At 42.0% G+C, this 8,481-nt stretch overlaps 1 pseudogene; it reads right to left on the minus strand.

Moving 5' to 3' along the window:
* Positions 1-205: 205 nt before the first annotated feature.
* LOC138442880 (protein Churchill-like) lies at positions 206-544 on the minus strand (annotated as a pseudogene).
* Positions 545-8,481: the final 7,937 nt, after the last annotated feature.

Here is an 8,481-nt window from a genome sequence, read left to right on the forward strand (position 1 = left end):
CAGGGACCGATCCCTGGCCACAGCAGTGAAAGTGCCATGTCCTAACAACTGGACTGCCAGGGAACTCTTTTTCTTCAAAGAACAGGTGAGTCTAAGCAGTAAAAAATAATATGCAAATAATTTCCATTATAAACTAAGCAAATCATCAGGCTTGCTGTATTGTAAACCAACACAACACTATTATTACAGAACTGCAGAAGGATCCTTAGAATAACAGAGTCATTTGTCAGGGGTCATCCGGGAGAATGCTGATAGTATCTTCAGCTTTACCACATAACAGACACAGCATGGTATATTCCTGAAATTCATCCATGATACTGAACATATACTCATGCCTGGCTATTACGTGATGACAATTCTTACAAAGATGATCATAGGTAACTATTTCTTCTCCGTCTTCCTCTTTCAAAGATTTGTTTGTGATCAGCATAAAATCTCACTTACTGCACACCGCACAGCCTGTAAAGTTCAGCAAGAAAGATCCATTTTCCAGGCAGATGTTACCCCTGTTGGGATATTCCTTCTCCACACAGTCCACACACATCGCGATGCCATTAACAGCGAAGATCCTTTGGTGCTTCCCAGAATTGATGCTTTTGAACTGTGGTGTTGGAGAAGGCTCTTGAGAGTCCCTTGGACTGCAAGGAGATCCAACCACTCCATCCTAAAGGAGATCAGTCCTGGGTGTTCATTGGAAGGACTGATGCTAAAGCGGAAACTCCAATACTTTGGCCACCTGATGCAAAAAGCCAATTCATTGGAAAAGACCGGATGCTGGGGAAGATTGAGGGCAGATGGAGAAGGGGGCAATGGAGGGTGAGATGATTGGGTGGCATCACTAACTCAACACACATGAATTTGAGCAAACTCCGGGAGATAGTGGACAGGGAAGCTTGGTGTGCAGCATTCCTGGGGGTACCAAAGAGTTGGACAAGAGTCGAACTTAGAGACTAAACAACCACAAATAGTACTTGTACTGTAAACAAAAAGAACAGAGTATCTCTCATTATCCAATTACACAAAGAGTTAAGTTTCATCCCTTATTGTGACTGTGTGGATCACAATAAGCTGTGGAAAATTCTGGAAGAGATGGAAATACCAGACCACGAGATCTGCCTCTTGAGAAACCTGTATGCAGGTCAGGAAGCAACAGTTAGAACTGGACATGGAGCAGACTGATTCCAAATAGGAAAAGGAGTGCATCAAGGCTGTATATTGTCACCCTGCTTATTTAACTTAAATGCAGGGTACATCATGAGAAACACTGGGCTGGAAGAAGCACAAGCTGGAATCAAGATTGCTAGGAGAAATATCAATAACCTCCGATATGCAGATGACACCACCCTTATGACAGAAAGTGAAGAAAAACTAAAGAGCATCTTGATGAAAGTGAAAGAGGAGAGTGAAAAAGTTGGCTTAAAGCTTAACATTCAGAAAACGAAGATCATGGCATCCACTCTCATCATTTCATGGCAAATAGATGGGGAAATAGTGGCAGAATTTATTTTTTTGAGCTCCAAAATCACCGCAGATGGTGACTGCAGCCATGAAATTAAAAGACGCTTACTCCTTGGAAGAAAAGCTATGACCAACCTAGACAGCATATTCAAAAGCAGAGATATTACTTTGTCAACAAAGGCCCATCTTGTCAAGGCAATGGTTTTTCCAGTAGTCATGTATGGATGTGAGAGTTGGACTATGAAGACAGCTGAATGCCGAAGACATGCTTTTGAACTGTGGTGTTGAAGAAGACTTTTGAGAGTCCTTTGGAGAGCAAGGAGATTCAACCAGTCCATCCTAAAGGAGATCAGTCCTGGGTGTTCATTGGAAGGACTGATGTTGAAGCTGAAACTCCAATACTTTGGCCAGCTCATGCAAAGAGTTGACTCATTGGAAAAGACTCTGATGCTGGGAGGGTTTGGGGTCAGGAGGAGAAGGGGACAACGGAGGATGAGATGGATGGATGGCATCCCCAACCTGATGGATGTGAATTTGAGTACACTCCAGGAGTTGGTAATGGACAGGGAAGCCTGGCATACTGCGGTTCATGGGGTCACAAAGAGTTGGACATGACTGAGTGACTGAACTGAACTTAAGTTTCATCCCTCTGCAGTTGCCCAGGACAGCTGCCCTGAAGGGAATTTGGGCTGGAAGAAAAATAGGAGGAAACATTCATATTTTGGATATATATATATCCCTATATAGTTCAGAGAAGGCAATGGCACCCCACTCCAGTATTCTTGCCTGGAAAATCCCATGGATGGAGGAGCCTGGTGGGCTGCAGTCCATGGGGTCGATAAGAGTCAGACACGATTGAGCGACTTCACTTTCATTTTTCACTTTAATGCATTGGAGAAGGAAATGGCAACCCACTCCAGTGTTCTTGCCTGGAGAATCCCCCGGGACGGGGGAGCCTGGTGGGCTGCCATCTATGGGGTTGCATAGAGTTGGACATGGCTGAAGTGACTTTAGCAGCAGCAGCAGCAGTCCCTAGATAGTTAAGATACAGATCTAAGAGAGATCTCAATGACACTGGATCTTATATCTTCCAGTAAAGAAGCACTGAAATCATTAAACTTGAGAAGTTTGTTTTGTGTGTGTGTGATTAGCAGTAATCTTTTACCGAGATGTATGCTTGACTACAGACTTTCCAAGTGGTCAGTAGTAAAGAATCCACCTGTCAATACAGGAGACGGATTTGATCCCTGTTAGGAACATCCCCTGGAGAGGGAAATGGCAACCTGCTCCAATATTCTTGTCTGGGAATCCCATGGACAGAGGAGCCTAGTGGGGCTACAATACATGAGATAGTAAAAGAGCTGGACACAACTTAGCAACTGAACAACAACAACCACAAATGCTTGACTACACCTATTTCCCAGTTCTAAAAATAATTCTTATATATATACAGCTCCTCCCCTACCTCTTTGGAACAAGTCTTCTCAGAGCTTCTGAGAGGCTGTAGTCCTCAGTAAAGTGAAAGTGTAAGTGAAAGTCTCTCAGTTCAGTTCAGTCACTCTGTCTTGTCTGACTCTTTGCAACCACATGAATCGCAGCACGCCAGGCCTCCCTGTCCATCACCAACTCCCAGAGTTCACTCAGACTCACGTCCATCGAGTCCATGATGCCATCCAGCCATCTCATCCTCTGTCGTCCCCTTCTCCTCCTACCCCGAATCCCTCCCAGCATCAGAGTCTTTTCCAGTGAGTCAACTCTTCGCATGAGGTGGCCAAAGTACTGGAGTTTCAGCTTTAGCGTCATTCCTTCCAAAGAAATCCCAGGGCTGATCTCCTTCAGAATGGACTGGTTGGATCTCCTTGAAGTCCAAGGGACTCTCAAGAGTCTTCTCCAACACTATAGTTCAAAAGCATCAGTTCTTTGGCACTCAGCCTTCTTCACAGTCCAACTCTCACATCCATACTTGACCACAGGAAAAAAACAGCCTTGACTAGACGGACCTTAGTCGACAAAGCAATGTCTCTGCTTTTCAATATGCCATCTAGGTTGGTCATAACTTTCCTTCCAAGGAGTAAGCATCTTTTTTAAATTCATGGCTGCAGTCACCATCTGCACTGATTTTGGAGCCCCCCCAAATATAAAGTCTGACACTGTTTCCACTGTTTCCCCATCTATTTCCCATGAAGTAATGGGACTAGATGCCATGATCTTCGTTTTCTGAATGTTGAGCTTTAAGCCAACTTTTTCACTCTCCTCTTTCACTTTCATCAAGAGGCTTTTGAGTTCCTCTTCACTTTCTGCCATACAGGTGGTGTCATCTGCATATCTGAGGTTATTGATATTTCTCCTGGAAATCTTGATTCCAGCTTGTGTTTCTTCCAGTCCAGCGTTTCTCATGAAGTACTCTGCATATAAATTAAATAAGCAGGGTGACAATATACAGCCTTGATGCATTCCTTTTCCTATTTGGAACCAGTCTGTTGTTCCATGTCTGGTTCCAACTGTTGCTTCCTGACCTGCATACAGATTTTTCAAGAGGCAGGCTAGGTGGTCTGGTATTCCTGTCTCTTTCAGAATTTTCCACAGTTTATTGTGATCCACACAGTCAAAGGCTTTGGCATAGCCAATAAAGCAGAAATAGATGTTTTTCTGGAACTCTCTTGCTTTTTCCATGATCCAGCTGATGCTGGCAATTTGATCTCTTGTTCCTCTGCCTTTTCTAAAACCAGCTTGAACATCTGGAAGTTCATGGTTCACATATTGCTGAAGCTTGGCTTGGAGAATTTTGAGCATTACTTTACTAGCGTGTGAGATGAGTGCAATTGTGTGGTAGTTTGAGCATTCTTTGGCATTGCCTTTCTTTGCGATTGGAAAGTCGCCCAGTCATGTCCAACTCTTTGTGACTCCATGGACTGTAGCCCGCCAGGCTCCTCTGTCCATGGACTTCTCCAGGCAAGAATACTGAGTGATTCTTTTGAGCTGTGGTGTTGGAGAAGACTCTTGACAGTCTCCTAGACTGCAAAGAGATCAAACCAGTCAATCCTAAAGGAAATCAGTCCTGAATATTCATGGGAAGGACTGATGCTGAAGTTGAAACTCCAATACTTTGGCTATCTGATGCGAAGAACTGACTCATTGGAAAAGACCCTGATGCTGGGAAAGATTGAAGGCAGGAGGAGAAGGGGATGACAGAGGATGAGATGGTTGGATGGCATCACTAACTCAATGGACATGAGTTTGAGGAAACTCTGGGAGTTGGTGATGGGGTCTCAAAGAATGGGACACAACTGACTGAACTGACTGAGAGACTGAATACTGGAGTGGGTAACCATTTTCTTCTCCAGGGGATCTTCCCAACCCAGGGATTGAATCCAGGTTTCCCACATTGCAGGTGGATTTCTTTTTACTGTCTGAGCTACTAGGGAAGCCCGGTCCTCCGTAAGGTGCTTGAATAAAACTTGGAGCTTTTACGTTGTGTGTTTTTCTTTCAGTCAACAAGTTGTTTAGTTGCCAAGTCATATTTGACTCTTTTGCAACCCTATGGACTGACAGGCTTCTGTGCATGGGATTTCCCAGGCAAGAATACTGGAGTGGATTGCCATTTCCATTTCCAGAGGATCTTCTCAACCCAGGAGTTGAACCCGGGTCTCCTGTATTGGCAGGTGGATTCTTCACCACTGAATCACCAGGGAAGCCCGTAATTGATATACAGTCTCATATAAGTTACAATAGAGTGCAATAGAGTGATTCAAAAATTTTAAAAGTTATCTACTTATAGTTATTATAAAATATTGGCTATATTCCCTGTGTAGTACAATATATTCTTGTAGTTTATTTTTATCCATAATAATTTGTACCTCTTACTCCCCTACTCCATGTTGCCCCTCCCCCATTCCCTCTCCCCATTAGTAACCAATAGTTTGATGTTTATATCTGTGAGAGACAGACAGATATAATTTTAATCACTAGAAATAGTATGAGATAATGGCCAATAAAATCAGAAGTTTTGCATTTAAAAAATATCTTTTGTCTTGCAGAAAGCAGTTTTAAGTTGACCTTTTCCAGGGAGGATCAAATTAAAAGTGGTGACAACTAAAGTCACAAACCACAGATATTTATTTTATTCATACCCAAGAAATTGATGAAAATATTTAATATGCATATCCCCTATAATCAGGAACAGAAAAGAAATAATTGAGCTGATTAAATAAAGCACATTGCCCACAAAAATATCCCTCACCCTTAATCTGCATATTTTCATTCACTGACTCTTCAGCAGAGTTTAAACTGTACCCTGACAGGTTTCAGCATATTAAAATCAAGTTGCTAAAAATGAGTTGGTGTGAGTAAACTTACAAGAAGATAGGAAGATAGTTGAGAAAAATGATACCTACTTTCTCAATCTTCCAGGGCAAAGAGATGACCTCCTGAGAATGAAAGTTTTAAGTTAATGCTCAAGAGAATTTGGAATAGTCATTGAAGAGTAGAGCAGAGAAAGCTGAATGTTGACAGGTGGTATGGAAAGCTCATAAGATTGAATGGAGATAACAAGTTTATGATGGTGCCAGTCCATATGTCTCTCCAGCAGTACTCGCCGTCCAAGTTCAGAAGGATAGGACAGTTGAATACTGCTGCTGCTGCTCAGTCGTGTCAGTCATGTCCGACTCTGTGCGACCCCACAGAGAGCAGCCCACCAGGCTCCCCTATCCCTGGGATTCTCCAGGGAAGAACACTGGAGTGGGTTGCCATTTCCTTCTCCAATGCATGAAAGTGAAAAGTGAAAGTGAAGTCGCTCAGTCGTGTCCAACTTTGCAACCCCATGGACTGCAGCCTACCAGGTTCCTCCATCCATGGGATTTTCCAGGCAAGAGTACTGGAGTGGTTTGCCGTTGCCTTCTCCGAGGACAGTTGAATAAATAGGACAAAAATACATATTGCCATCCTTAAATACCAGCAGTTTTGTTTGTACAATTGGCATAAGGGATCCATTGAAGTTCTTTGACTATTGTATTGTATTAGAGAACAATATCTTGCAACACAGTATGAAATGGGGAGAAACTCCATGAGTCCACACATCAGGACCTGAGAACAAGAATGGGGGCAGAAGCAGTGTGAATGTAAGGAAGCGAATAGGGTTAAGCTACATGCTAAGAAAGTAAGATGAGTTTTTGATTGAGCAATCAAATGAAAGTAATGGAAGTGTCTAATATTTTGCACCAAGTTAATATGAAGAATTGAACAATGAATTTCCTTGTGCATCCCAAAAGAATAGAAAATCAATCAATATACTGGAAAAGTTGATAGAAAAATCTGACATATTTTTGATTGTGTTGTTAGGAGGAAGGAGCCTTGAAACAAGTTATTTTGAGATGAGAGCAAGTCCAGCCAAGGGAGAAATAATAAACAGGCCATTGGTGCTGTTAGATGTCATGGCAGGACTGAAGATTCAGATGAAAATTGCCTAGAAGGGGTTGCTAAGGTGCGAAAAGAAAACAGAGAAGGAGAGAGAAGGAAAAAAAATTGTAATCAGAGAGCCAAAACAATGGAAAAGCTGTAAATAAATATTCAGTAGCACCAACCATATCATATTTCTGCAGTATTCACTGGAGGGGTGGTCTTCCCCACAAATGTAAATTACTAAGTTGACTGGAGAGGAGGCAAATCAATAATACACACTTCTCCACAAAAGATAGCATTGCTCACTATTATGTGTGTATGTAATAAACAGATGGCGCTAGTGGTAAAGAACCTGCCTGCCAATGCAGGAGACGTAAGAGACACGGGTTTGATTCCTGGGTAAGGATAATCCCCAGGAGGAGGGCATGGCAACCCACTCCAGTATTCTTGCCTGGGAAATCCCATGGATGGTGAAATCTGGCAGGCTATGGGGCCCATGGTGTCTCAAAGAGTGGGACACAACTGAACACAAGCACAGTATGTGTATGTATTACAGTTGACCATTGAACAACACAGGTTTGAACACAGATTTGAACTGTGTGAGTCCTCTTATATGTAAATTTTTTTCAAAAAATACTGCGATACTCCATGATCCAAAGTTGGTAGAATCAGTGGATACAGAGGGCCACTATAGAACCGTGGCATGGATTTTCGACTATATGGAGGGTCAGCACCCCTAACCCTTAAGTTATTCAAGGGTCAACTGTATATCCTATTTCTTCTGTTTCTCTGGTGAATGTAATATACCATATATTTAATCTTTTAATCAGTTTGATGAACTAAAGTCCACTGTGACTGGTTTGGGGGGGTCAAGGAAGACATGGATTGAACTGGGATCACCTCAGGTGTACCCAGAAAATATAAATAGCATTATTATATGATTATTATGAAATTTAGTGAGCAATATAAATAAATTTTTAAAAAATTCAAATGAACAAGAATTCAAGAATGTTAGTATAACAACCACCACCACAATAATAATAGGACACCCTAGAGCAGTTTGATCCCGGGTGGGAGAACTAGGATGCCACGTGCTGCATAGTGTGAAGAAAAAAAATTAAAATATTTCTTTAAAAACCCTAGGCCAAAATAAATACATAAATAAATAAGTAAATATAAATAAATAAATAAAAACAAAAAAAACCCAGGCCATTCAGATGATATTCACCCCCTGATTACAAATATTTAATGGCTGCACATCCCTTTTAGGATAGTTTTGAATTCTCCACAACTTATAAAGCACTCACTAATGACTCTCTTGTTTCCCTCTCCAGCCTCAGTTCTCACCTTGTTAGCCTTAGTCTTGGTCTGCAGCTTTTGGTTTCAAGCATCCTAATCTCTCCGTGATTCACTAGAAATAGCACGTATTCCTTCTCCCTTCTTCCACTGGCTCATCCCTACTCACTCGACATGCCTCAACTCTGGCATCCTTTTGTCAGGGAGCCCCAAGCTTCCACTTTTTAATTCTGAGTGTTTCTTACAAACTTCCATAAAAACTCTAATTCTTCATCTGGCAGCATCTATCACAGTAAGCTTTCCTCATCAGTTTACCTGTCTGTATCATCT

The sequence above is a fragment of the Ovis canadensis genome, chromosome 6 (genome assembly GCF_042477335.2).
Source record: "Ovis canadensis isolate MfBH-ARS-UI-01 breed Bighorn chromosome 6, ARS-UI_OviCan_v2, whole genome shotgun sequence".
NCBI lineage: Eukaryota > Metazoa > Chordata > Mammalia > Artiodactyla > Bovidae > Ovis > Ovis canadensis.